The sequence below is a fragment of the Hemicordylus capensis genome, chromosome 3 (genome assembly GCF_027244095.1).
Source record: "Hemicordylus capensis ecotype Gifberg chromosome 3, rHemCap1.1.pri, whole genome shotgun sequence".
Lineage (NCBI taxonomy): Eukaryota > Metazoa > Chordata > Lepidosauria > Squamata > Cordylidae > Hemicordylus > Hemicordylus capensis.
In genome coordinates this window covers 141,020,583-141,034,586 of record NC_069659.1, presented here as the reverse complement: position 1 = coordinate 141,034,586, position 14,004 = coordinate 141,020,583, and the positions used below count along the sequence as shown (strand labels likewise).

Here is a 14,004-nt window from a genome sequence, read left to right as displayed (position 1 = left end):
GATAAAAAACTGTATGGAAAAGTAGGCAGATAGCATTGGGGAAATTAATAGCAAACCACGGTTTTTGTTTAAATTTGTGAAGAATATATATTATTTATTACAGCACTATCATTGTAATTATAGGGTATTTTGTAAACAACAAAGACGTGGCCCTTCCCCAGGGGAGTTTATAATCTTAAAAACAACAGTGAGGTAACAACAGAGCCAGGGGGAAGAGAGGGAAAGGTAGTAAGGGATGGCTGTAAGCAAATGCGGTTACATGTAGGTGTGCTTGGTTACAGTTGGAAGATTAATTTGCTTCAGTTCATTTATTTTTGTTTTGATGTAGTGCTGTAATATAACTTTTGGGAAATAACTTGAAATTTCAATTTGTGTTCATTTCATTATCAAAGCAATTTTTCTGATGTAACTGAATTTTAAATATTCCAGAGTTTTGAAGAAATACTCTTGAGTAGCAAAATGTCAAGATTATATTTGCTTTGTTTATTTCTCGACCCCGTTTGTGTTCTCCAGGGCTTGAGATTCTAGGGTTGGTTTTCAAAGCAGGATGGTAGGCTTAGTGACTTTCTGTCCCACTAGATAATTTATTGTCTATTCTTTCTGTACTAGAACACTACAAAATAGACAATCACTTCCGCAAACAATGGGTGGCATTCAAACCTTTGACATTCAGATCTGAATGTTGAGTGGTGGACTGTTGTAAAAACTCCTTCCATGAATGGAAGAAGAGTTGTGCTTATGCAAGGGATGCTTGTGTGAGTTGAACTTCCCTTCCATTCACTGAAGGACCTTTCACTGATGCTACTTCAAAGGTCTGGCTTTCACAGTCTTTAGTGGCAGCAAATCTATATGTCTTAAATATGGTTTTCCCTAATCGCACAGAGAGCGAAGAACTGTTTAATCGTAAAATGAACATGTGAGTGAGGATTGCAGGACTCGCCTGCTGAATGTCCCAGAGCCCTTTTCTCCAAATGCTGTTCTCCTAACCAAGCACACTTGCTACATTGCAAGAGAAAAGCATCATGCGTGAGCTGCAGGTAGAGGAAGTATTCTCTATTGCTCATCCATGCAATCTTTTTGGTGTTAAAAACTGTAGGATAGAAACTTGTACGACACCTGCTGTGCCAGGGCAGAGCCTGACAAAATCTGGATCTTAAATACATTTCAGATTTCCCCTTCCTTTGCAATTGGGGCAGGTCTATTTTCAATCACATTATTGCCTTCTATTGCATGTAATTAATGAGGAGCAAACCCTGGACTGATTCTGTAAGAACTTCTGGCATAATAAAATCTACACTAGGCAGAACCTGGCAGGGTCAAAGATAGAAACTTGCATGGATTCTGCCATGTTTCCTGGTTTTTTAGGTTGGTCACCTGACAGAACATGATTTTTTAAATTTTGATTGGGGTTTGATGTCTTATTTTAAGCCTCATATCTGTGCTCCACTAATTTTCCTAACCTAGGTTGCACCACTCAAGCTGAATGCAGGAATTTTCATTTGTCTCTGTAAGTGCATTATATGTCTTTTTTATTTTTCACGGGGAGGTCCTGAACTTTGTGTGTAATATACCAGTGAGACAGTGAAAACGGCTCCCCTGACTCTGTCAACTGCTTTAGTTTGTCCTGTCCAGTCTGACAGGTGATATAATGACCACTCCACCAGCTCCTCAGTCTCTGGAAGCTCATTTGTTTGACACAGTTGGTTCTGCCTTAGGCATTTACTTAAAACCCAAAGGGTTGAACCCATAGTGTTGAACAAGCCATTCAAACAATTTGAACAAGAATCTGAACTGGTTTTACTGTAGGTTGTCCAAGACAGCAGAAGCAAAAGGAGGTGCCTTCTGGCCGGCTTCTTCAATTGCCAAGAATGTGGAGAGCTGCTACACTGTGAGGAACATTCAGTCAAAAGACAGTATATGCATTCTGTAAATAAATACATTTAACTAAATAGAAATGTACTAGTTAGGACCATAAAATACTGGCTTTTTGGCAATCCTGCCCATTTTCTGGCTACTTCAAGAGAGCCCGTAAAACCCATCTGTTTGGCCTGGCCTTTCAGGGTTTTTAATTAGTTTTAATTGTTTTAATGTTAACCTGGTTTTCAGGGTTTTAATTGTTTTGATAGTTTAATTGTTTTTTAAGATGTTTTTAAATTGGTGTTTATATTTGTATTTCTGTTTTAATTGTTTTTAATGATTTCTGGTTTTTAATTGTAAACCGCCCTGAGCCAGCTCGGAAGGGCGGTATAAAAATCGAATAAGTAAATAAAATAATACTTTCCCAATATTTACTTACTTATTTTGGCCTGTGGCTAAACAGACAAACTTGAATTTGTGTTTTGACTGGAGAAAGAAATCCTCCTCTGATCTGGGAGGTGAGACTTGAACCTAGGTTTCCCAAGTCCCAAGCCACCACTCTCTGCTTCCAGAGATAACTCAAGTCTGTGTCTGAACCAACCTCTTAAGGATCCCCTCTGGCTCCGCAAAGTGGGAGCACAGTTTAGTTCACCCTTCAGGCAAGTTTCCCTTTAAGTAGCTCAACCAAGTGTTCTGCTCATGGGGAGCCACAACTCCAGAGCCTGAGCAATGCACAGAGACATAACAGGGCCTCCTGTCTGCAGTTTTACCTGTGGGAGTGCGCCCTATTGGCGCCAACCATTATAGCGCAGGCGGCTCCTACGGCACTGAAGCCCTTGGAACCACCCCCGAAGCTGTCCAAGTTGGTGGCGAAACTGAAGCACTGCTCTGCACTGCAGGATAGCCTGCAGATGGACAGGGGATCAGGGTTGGGACTGACAGAGGAGGCCTTACGGTCCCCAACCCAAAGGCTTACCGGGAAGTCTAGCCTCACTCTGCAATCTTCCCCTCTCCAGCCCCTATCTTCCTGATGAGCTAACATGCTGTTGGATGACAGGGCTGACTTTTATGATAGAATGGGGCTCCAGTAATGAGTCTGAAGCAGACCCTTGGCAATCTGAGCATTCTAGAGATGAGGACTACCCCTGAATGTCCTCCAGAGGGGCAGATTCCTCACCATATTAGACTATGAGACACTGTCCTCCCTATGATTATGAAGAGGATGGAGATGTCTTCTCTGATGCGAGTGACCCAGATGAGAGCGAATATGTGAGCTACTATGAGGAGGGCCACCTTTGTTGGGACTAAGACCGGGTTCATAGATTGCATTACTAATGGAGGTAACCCAGAGCATGCCACAGAAGCTACAGATCAAGGTCCCACTCTCCCCGCATGTGAGATCACCAGCCCGGACAAGAGGCAAGTCCCCTCCTCCCATTCATTATCACCTATATGACAGAGGGACCCTGTTGCCTCCCATGCAAGGAGCCATTTGCTGGGACATGATAGAGGGAGTTCCCCCTCTCAGGGTTCTCAGGGACACCTCCGCCACTTTTGGGTGCCCAGCCTACCGCTCATAAAACACAGTAGGAAAACCTTACGCTAGTCACGGCCTTGGCCCTGACAGCTAAACCTGTGACAGCGCTGGCTTTAGACATTATTCACCTGCTGCTGCCAGAGAAAATATTGGATTCTTTGGATTCGTCATTTGATTTGGGAACAGAATCTTGCACCTCCTCTTCTAAAGACAGAACCCCCAACTTGAAACACTGGAGGAAAGGTGACAGCACGCTCCCTCCGTCTCCTTCTGGGGACCTGAAATTCTTTGCGGCCCACATATCTCTCATAAAATCTCTCATAATACAACTACATGAGGAGGTCAAATCTTCCTCTAATCCCCCCTTTGATGTCCTAGAGAGAGAATCATCAGAGCTGGTGGTGGTTCCGATGAATCAAGCTTTACTGGACACTGCTCAGAGCTTCTGGGAGAAACCATCCTCTGTTCCCCCTGCTTCCAGGAAAATAGAGAATCTCTGTAGGATAAAGATGGAAGACTGTGTATTCTTACAGAAGCGCCCTATTCCAAACTCAATAGTGGTTGAGGCTGTGCAGGCCAAATTGAAGAACAAGATGCTGGCTACCCCTATGGAGAAGGAGGGCTGTAAATTAGACTCCATGGGCAAACACCTGTATGGCAGTTCGACCATGCAGATTAAGATTGCTAATTATCAAGCTTCCGTGTCAAGATACAACCACCTGTTGTGGGAGAATTGGTCAGGTCATCTGGAATCCCTTCCATCTCTGCAACGGGAGGCGATTCTTTCCTTACAGAATGAGAGATGCAGGTTGAACAAGCAGCTCTTACATACTTCCAGACTCTCCACCGACTATGCCACCAGGTGGCTAGCAGGAACAATTTCACTATGCAGACACGCTTGGCTCCGGTCTTCCAGCTTGAACCCAGAAGCTCGGACACCTATAGAAGACCTTCCCTTTGATGGCCTGGCCTTGTTTGGGACACAGACGGATGGAACGAGTACAGAAGATGAGGAAAACAGCCAGACCCATGAGCTTCTCATCGTCATCTTCGGGCTGCAAGTCTAATAGACCTTTTCGCTCACAGAGGCTCTTCCAATCATGCTCGTCTGGACCTCAAACCTACAAACATCCTTTACGTTGGTCCAGATACACTCAATTCAATTCGCAGTACAGAAAGCACCAGTTCCAAATCAACAAGTCTGGCCAGCCTAAATTTAGGTCCACTTCCTTCCCAAAGAGGTCCTGACTAGGTGGGATCACAGTTGAGACCCTACCTGAAATACTGGGAGCGTATCACGACGGATCCCTGGATCCTTACCATCATTCACCTACTCTATGGCATAGAATTCACGGAATGACCACCAGTTTCGGGCAGAAGAATCACCCCTGCAAGTACTATCCTTCAAGAAGAGGTCAAGATCCTCCTCCAGAAGGGAGCTATAGAGCTCATTCCTTCTCACTTAGAAAATGGACTGTTCTTCCCCTACTTTACCATCCTGAAGAGAGATGGTGGTCTGAGGGCCATCTGGGATCTATATCTTCTCAATACTTACGTAGAGTACAGTCACTTCTGGATGCTTACCATCGCAGGGATTATGGCACTGCTTCTCCCAGGGAAGGTGGTTCGTGTCCATAGATCTAGAGCCCATCTGGAATCCCTTCCATTTCTGCAGTGGGAGGTGATTCTTTCCTTACAGAAGTAGAGATGCAGGTTGTTATCATATATCGATACGCCCACAACACAGAAAAGACCTCCATTTCCAGGTAGGTGAAAACACGTTCCAATTCAGGGCCATGCCATTTGGACTCTCCTCAGCACTGAGTGTTTTCACAAAGTGCATGGCGGTAGTGGTCGGACACTTGCAAGAGAAAGGCGTTCAGGTTTTTTCTTACCTAGGTGACTGGTTGCTGTCCGCAAAGTCCCCAGGACATCTTCTAAGCAACTTCTGTATAACTACAGTATTATTAAAGGACTTAGGCCTTAGTATCAATTACAAACAAACAAATGGATCATAGAACAAATCAATCCAGAATTTTCACTCCAGGCACAAATGACCAGGCATAAACTCTCATATTTTGGACACATTATGCGAAGACCCAGCTCCCTTGAGAAGGCTATAATGCTGGGGAAAGTTGAAGGAAAGAGAATAAGAGGACGACCAGCAGCAAGGTGGATGGACTCGCTTATGACAGCAATGAATGCACCACTGAGAGACCTTAACGGCCAAGTTGATCATCCTGGAGAGAATCTATCAATGTGGTCGCTAAGAGTCGACACCGACTTGACGGCACTTGATCAATCAATCAATTACAAAAAAATTGCAACTGACACCGACATGCAACATAACGTTTTTGGGAATCATCTTCGACTCCATGGCCACGGCAGTAAGCCTTCTCAACAACCACACCAAACAGATAAAATGTTTGGCTTAACAACTCCACAGAATGGCTTTTCACACTACAATGTATGTTGGGCCTTATGGCCTCCACAACGACTATGTTACCAGTGGCCAGGCTTCATATGCAGCCATTAAAATGATGGTTCCTCGACACATTTTGTCCACTCATGGACCACAACTCCAGGGTTCTGTGCATACCAGCTCAGGTGCGCAGAACCCTCGTGGTGGACTGTACCTCGAAATCTCCAGCAATCCATTCCATTCAGAAGAACTTTCTCGCAGGTGAGAACGGATGCCTCCGAAGATAGCTGGGGGGCTCACCTATAGGACCTCCATCTAAATGGCCACTGGACCAAGGAAAAATCTCTCATTCATATAGACTATTTCAAATTCCTGGTAGTATTCAAGGCATTGAGGCTTCCTCCCGGAGGTTCAGAGCCACCATGTTCAGATTATGACAAACAGTACCACGACAAAAGCATATATAAATCATCAGGGAGGGACCGGATTTTGTGCCATTCTCTCCTTAATGCTGAAACTTTGGCACTGGGCCCTATCTCATCACATCTATCAGCTATGCACATCAAGGGACTCAACAACACCTTAGCAGACAGCCTGAGTTGGACACAAGGATTGTCCCACAAGTGGAAATTGGACCCAGAAGTTCTACAGAGCATCTTTCAAAGGGGGGCGGGGTCTCCGAGAGTAGATCTCTTTGTGAGCGAGCTCAATCATCAGTACCCTACTCTGGAACGGGGATGGGGAGAGGCTCTTCAGGAGATGCCTTCACAACATCCTGGTCAGGGATGTTTCTATATCTGTTTCCTCCAGTCCCTCTTCTCCCGAGGATCTTTCAGAAATTGGAACTCAAAGTGGCAAATTGCATTCCAGCCACACCTTGGTGGCCATGGTTTCCTCAGCTTCTTCACCTCTCCTGTGACCCATTCATATGGTTTGTCCTCCTGCCAACATTGCTGTTTCTGCAGGAAGGAAAGATGCTTCACCCGAACATTCGAACATTGTTCCTTATGGATCCAGATACCTGGCCTCCAGTGTTGAAGGAGGTTATTGCAGCATGAAGGAAACCCTCCACATTGGCATCGTACAGAGCGAAATGGAAACATTTTTCAGAATTTGTAAGGTCACATGGTGGCTCTGGCCCTACTGATGTGCCATTGCCCATGGTATACTTATGCACTATGTCTAAATAAGTCAGGATTCTCTATCTCCATGTCCTCAGTCAAAGTACATCTGGCTGCGATCTTGGACTTCCGGAACTTCGCTGGTCAGAGTTGTTCCTTGTTTGCCCTAAGGGAGGTTAAACTGTTTTTGAAAGGTTTGGCCCATCTTCACCCAGACGTGCCTTCGGTAGCCCTTCATGGGACTTGCCGCATGTCCTAACTGCTCTCATGGGTAAGCCCTTTGAACCCATGGTGACCTGCGGTTTCTTACCCTTTAAACAGATTTCCTGGCCACATCACATCGGCCAGGAGAGTGGGGGAACTAAGAGTCTTATATTGTGATCCTCCCTTCCTTTTGTTTCAGAGAGACAAGGTTGTTTTATGTGTTGATGTTTCATTCCTCCCAAAGGTAGTCTCCACAATCCATAAATCCCAGGCCATCTCCCTGCCAGTTTTCTTTCCTGACCCATCTACAGATCTAGAGCATAGGTGACATGCCCCGCATGTCAGGCAGGCGTTAGCCTTTTATGTCCACCGCACTGTATCCTTCAGGTCCACTAAGGCCTTGTTCTTCACCTACAGAGCACCTCGTAAGGGTCAAAGAGCTTCATCCCAATCCACCTTGGATTGTCCATTCCATCAAACATCAAGCATATGAAGTGGTTGGGCTGACTCCCTTACCCTCACTGAAGGCTCATTCCACCAGAGCGGTCACCACATCCACAGCCTTTGACAGAGGACTCTCGCTGGAATCCATATGCCAAACTGTGATGTGGGCTTCGCCTTCATCCTTTGTAAGACATTACCCTTGAGATGTTGGAGCCCATCAAGAGGCGGCCTTTGGACGATCAGTTTTACAGGCATTGTTTCAGTAACTACTACTCTTGCCTCTGGATTTTGTGTCACCTATATATTTCTGCTGAGTTGTTGTTAGATTCATTATACTATTATAATTTTTAAAAGCTCTCATTTGAACACCCCACTCTTTTCTTACTTGGTCTGGGATTGAGTATTTCAATTTTTCGTTAGGCTCGGGACTATGCCTCCCTCCTCTGTTGTTCTGGAGCTTGCTATGCTATGCACTCATCTATGTGATGACCTGTAACTGGAGTTCTTCTGGTGGTCATCTGTCCAGTCACACTCCTGCCCAGCCTGCCCCACTCCAGAGCCTTTCTGTGTAGTAGAATACACTATAATAAAACTGCATGTAAGGAAAGAAAACTAGGTGAAAATTGATAATTTGGAATCAAATTATATAACATTTGGTAGTTCAGGTTTCTTTCTTCAGTATGAATATATCGAGTATCTTGACTCTAAAGTTAGATGTCTACTGGAATAGATTATTAATATTTTAATTCTCTGTAAACATTTTGGAGCGAGGAAGAAATTACATTACTTAGTTTACAGACCTGAAAAGATACGTTTAAGTATATCAGTGGTATTATAGCTTGTTTTTTCTTGATATAACTTGTCAGTTCGTTCCTCAAGGATGAATTTTCCTTTTCTTTGATATGTACTCAGACTGACAAGGTACCAGTTATATTCTCTTGTTCTGTCCTGAAATTCCTTTAGAACTAAAGTTACATGAAGCAGTTAATGATGTTTTTTTATTAAAAAGCCATTGCTGTATTTGTCAAAATTAACTTAACTTTTTCTTACATGAATAGTGCTACACTATTGTTTAATATTTTTTTACATTAGTGTCATAAGAAGTGTGGATTTTAATCCAAAGAGCCTCATTTCATCAAAGTGAATTTTAAAATGTACTTGGCTCCAGTTAATTTCATAATCAAGAATTAAAGAACCCTACCATTGTTGCTTTGGAATTAATCTGAAGGATTAAAACCTAATTTATATTGGATTTTTTTTTTTTGAAATAAAAGCATTTATAATGTATAATGAATTGGCATTCCCAGGAATCTTTACTTAAAGACTGCTCAAAATAAAATATTTTGAAATATTTATTTCATGCTTATGCTTTTTAAATTTCACCAGGGTTAGAGGCAGATTAGGAGCAGATCATAATTTGTTTTTTACTTGAAGGCTTCATTCTTTCTCATTTGTGTACTCCACTGGTTTATCTCTTCCTAGTTTACATTATTTCCAGATCTAAGCAGCCTTTCCCACTCAGTGCTAAGATGTTTAGTTTTTGAATATTGGCTCAAGGTTTTTATTTCCTGCCCCCCTGGTTCCTCCTAGACCCTATACAACCTTATCCCTTGTCTAGCTCCTCTACCCCATCCTGCTTGGGTTGTCCTATGTCCCACTTGAACTGAAGAGGAAATGTGATAAGAGTCAAATACAGGTGAAACTCGAAAAATTAGAATATCGTGCAAAAGTTCATTAATTTCAGTAATGCAAATTAAAAGGTGAAACTGATATATGAGATAGACGCATTATATGCAAAGCGAGATAAGTCAAGCCTTAATTTGTTATAATTGTGATGATCATGGTGTACAGCTCATGAGAACCCCAAATCCACAATCCCAGAAAATTAGAATATTGTGAAAAGGTTCAACAGTCTAGGCTCCAGGTGTCCCACTCCAATCAGCTAATCAATCCATAACACCTGCAAAGGGTTCCTGAGCCTTTAAATGGTCTCTCAGTCTGGTTCATTAGGAATCACAATCATGGGAAAGACTGCTGACTTGACAGTTGTGTAGAAAACCATCATTGACACCCTCCATAAGGAGGGAAAGCCTCAAAAGGTAATTGCAAAAGAAGTTGGATGTTCCCAAAGTGCTGTATCAAAGCACATTAATAGAAAGTTATGTGGAAGGGGAAAGTGTGGAAGAAAAAGGTGCACAAGCAGCAGGGATGACCGCAGCCTGGAGAGGATTGTCAGGAAAAGGCCATTCAAAAGTGTTGGGGACTTTCACAAGGAGTGGACTGAGGCTGGAGTTAGTGCATCAAGAGCCACCACACACAGACGGATCCTGGACATGGGCTTCAAATGTCGTATTCCTCTTGTCAAGCCGCTCCTGAACAACAAACAACGTCAGAAGCGTCTTACCTGGGCTCAAGAAAAAAAGAACTGGTCTGTTGCTCAGTGGTCCAAAGTCCTCTTTTCTGATGAGAGCAACTTTTGCATCTCATTTGGAAACCAAGGACCCAGAGTCTGGAGGAAGAATGGAGAGGCACACAATGCAAGATGCTTGAAGTCCAGTGTGAAGTTTCCACAGTCTGTGTTGATTTGGGGAGCCATGTCATCTGCTGGTGTTGGTCCACTGTGCTTCATTAAGTCCAGGGTCAACGCAGCCGTCTATCAGGAGATTTTGGAGCACTTCATGCTTCCTTCCGCAGACGAGCTGTATGGGGATGCTGACTTCATTTTCTAGCAGGACTTGGCACCTGCCCACACTGCCAAAAGTACCAAAACCTGGTTCAATGACCATGGGATTACTGTGCTTGATTGGCCAGCAAACTCGCCTGACCTGAACCCCATAGAGAATCTATGGGGCATTGCCAAGAGAAGGATGAGAGACATGAGACCAAACAATGCAGAAGAGCTGAAGGCCGCTATTGAAGCATCCTGGTCTTCCATAACACCTCAGCAGTGCCACAGGCTGATAGCATCCATGCCACGCCGCATTGAGGCAGTAATTGCTGCAAAAGGGGCCCAAACCAAGTACTGAATACATATGCATGCTTATACTTTTCAGAGGTCCGATATTGTTCTATTTACAATCCTTGTTTTATTGGTTTCATGTAATATTCTAATTTTCTGGGATTGTGGATTTGGGGTTCTCATGAGCTGTACGCCATGATCATCACAATTATAACAAATTAAGGCTTGACTTATCTCGCTTTGCATGTAATGCGTCTATCTCATATATCAGTTTCACCTTTTAATTTGCATTACTGAAATTAATGAACTTTTGCACGATATTCTAATTTTTTGAGTTTCACCTGTACATATTGAACTCATACTGTTAAGCATGTGCTCATTCAGAGCACTGATGGTATGTGGTTCACTGGGTAGTCTGTATGTGTGTGCGCTAGATTTGTCTGATACAGACTACCTACAAATGATTACTATGCCGTATTGGGTTGATATTCTTTCTGACATATGAACAGCTCTCGAGCTTTGTGTTTTCAAAACCACCAATGAATCTTGTTTTGTCGAGTACATATTTTAGTATCATCACGAGATTAGCAGCAACAAACTTTTTATTATTCCAATGTTTTGAATTGTCATTTTGTGTATCTGTCATTTTATTCTTGATTTTACAAGTCTTAAAGGTTAATTAGTAGGAGACTGAAATATAAAATTGGGATGTTTGAATCATGGCAACAATTAGAGTTGCGATTTTGAATTGTTTTTTGTATCTGGATAATTATTGTTAGCCTTTTTACTAGCAGTGTTGTTCTGATGTTGTAATAGTTGTATTTTATGGCTAATGAACTAAAATAAAGATACTGTTGTAATAGTTGCAATAGTTGCAATAGTTGTAAGTGTATGGAAGACAATGTCAGCAACTGCCTGAATCTTTTTGAACATACAGGGTAAGAAAAGTACAAGACTTTAAAATTAAGAAATGTTTGAGCCTGACTCCTAACATGACATACCCATTTGCAATGACAGTCTATCAATATGATTTGTCATTATCTGTGACCAGCATATTTCATCACAAAAATATGTTTGCTGTTTTATGCCAAATGTTAGATTCTGTACTCCAGTGATCCCTCCTAAGAAACATGGCAGGGTAGCCCTTTCTCAATAGCTACCAATAGGTGGTTTAGCAAGGTGTAGTGTAGTGGACTGAACTCAGCCTCTGCTCAATCTATGAAACGTCTGACTGGCAGAAATGTATTTTTTTTCCAAACAAGCCTATGCTTGCAGTCCCAGTGGTTGGTTCCCATTCAGTTGGGCATATTTGTGTGCATTGATAAGGCTTACTAAAGAGGGTGAGGCACCTGCCTCAAGACAGAGGTGGATTGACTTTAGAGCCAGATTAATGGGGGATGCCTGGCAGCCACTGGCTGTCTCCACCCATTGCCCAGTCTCCATCACTGGAGGCCCTCCCACCAACCACCTGCTGGCATACCAGGCACCAGCTGCTGTGCTCCTCTTCCTCATTATTTTATGGATTTTTAAATGACAGAAAGGAACAAACAGAATGGAAGAGGAAGTGTTTAGAGGTCACCAATGAGTGGCGACATTGAGTGTCTCCTGAGATATAAATTCAAATCTGGTATTATGAAATAGAATAAACAAGCTGACTCCCGCACAGAGCATCTGCGCGTTTTTTGGGGCCGGCTACCTCTCTCCCCCCCACCCCAGTCTCCGCCTGGGCTGCCGCTGGCCTCCCCGGCCGGGCCAGGCCCCCGCCACCGCTGGCCTCCCCGGCCGGGCTGGGCCCGCCACCGCCCTGGCCTCCATGGCCCGGCAAGGCCTGCCGCCGCCTCTGTCCTCCACCACAGACGCGCCTCAGCCAATCAGGTGCGTCCCTCCGCTCCGCTGCCCAGCCAATCAGCTGGGTTGCCGGGACGCATCCCCACAGAGGCTGAGGCACATCTACGGGGATTAAATATATAGATTATAGTGAACTGATGCTCAAGTGCAATGGGACAGACTTATCAGTCACATTTAAAAAAAAAAAATCTTATAAGAGGCAAAAATGATAGTGGCCAGGAAGTGGGACATTGGGTTCTGTCATGCAAAAACCTTGCCTGTTTAGAATATAAACTTGTGTGCAAAAAATACAGGATATGGAGCATGATCATTATTAGGTGCAGAATGTAGAATGGATTGCCCCAGCTTTTTGTGTCACTTTCTGTAGCAAATAGAAGGGAGAAACCTTGATGTTATCAATGGATGCTTAGCTAATGTTTTCTCCAGATACTATGAAATTGGATTATATGAACCAGTTGTGGGGGCATGTTTCTATGAATGCTAGATAGGTACAGGAGAATTGAAAAAAAAAATATACATTACACCACATATATATCTTGCTATTTTGATATTCATTCCCTTATCTATAAGTATATAAATACTTGTTGTAGTCGTATTCGTATCTAGGTGTTGACTGATTGCTGCCAGTAAGGCATAATGATACTGCTGATGTTCCTGTGAGATTATTTATTTTTGTGACCTCTTGAATACTTTGGAGAGTCTACAGCACTAAAGAGATACCCTGCAGTCAAGTTTGACCCTATGATTGTTTAAGAAGCTGTAGATCATAATTGTAGTTTGTCTCTTAGGTTGTGATCCAAGCAGGACTGCTTGGAAATGCTGGAAGAATTTAAATCATCAGTTCATTGTTTGACATGTTTTGGGAGAGTAAAAAGCAAGACCTGAATATCAAGTAGAATTCAGTTTTGTCTCATCTCTCTCTCTCTCTCTCTCTCTCTCTCTCTCTCTCTCTCTCTCTCTCTCCTTATGACATTAGATAAATTATTCTTAAAATAACTATAATAAGACATAAAAATTTCTTTGTCTTAAATAGTGAAGGTACTTTTAAAAAATCAAGCTATATTAGTCTATACCTTGACTTGCAAAGCGAGCAGGTAGCAAGGTAATCATGCACTCACTTGCTGTGTTCCAGAGTAAAGCAGTGTGGGCAATCACAAGGTTTTTGCCAACTTCTCCATACTGTAATAGCTGTGCTACCCTCAGAGACATATTTTCAGGAGTCTCAGAGCGCTTCAGTGGGAAGGGGGAGATTAGCAAAAATTGTGTGATTGCCCATGCTGTGTGCGTTCTTTCTTTGCTGCATGCATACTTTGTAAGTCATCATGTTGGCCATTATATATAAAAAGTTGACAGTTGGCCAAATTTCAGGTAAGTTGGAAATGCCACAGGAGGAACTAATCCACTTGAATATCTCTGGTAGTGTGTGTACTTACTGTAGGTTTATTATTTCTGCACTAAATAGAGACTTCATGTTTACAAAGCAGTAAGGATTTGGTATTGGTTTGATTCGGCTGTTTTTGAAAGTTTCTTGTACATTAAAGAAAGGAAAGTATGAGTCTGGGTATTTAAGTGGTGATATAGCTTTCATGAAGTGGAGTTTCATGTTTCTTCT

At 42.9% G+C, this 14,004-nt stretch overlaps 1 protein-coding gene across 11 annotated transcripts in view; it reads left to right on the top strand.

Moving 5' to 3' along the window:
- The window catches only part of MCF2L (MCF.2 cell line derived transforming sequence like), a 178,959-nt gene that overhangs the window by 17,014 nt on the left and 147,941 nt on the right, over nucleotides 1-14,004 (top strand). The gene's annotated exons all lie outside the window — the stretch shown is intronic.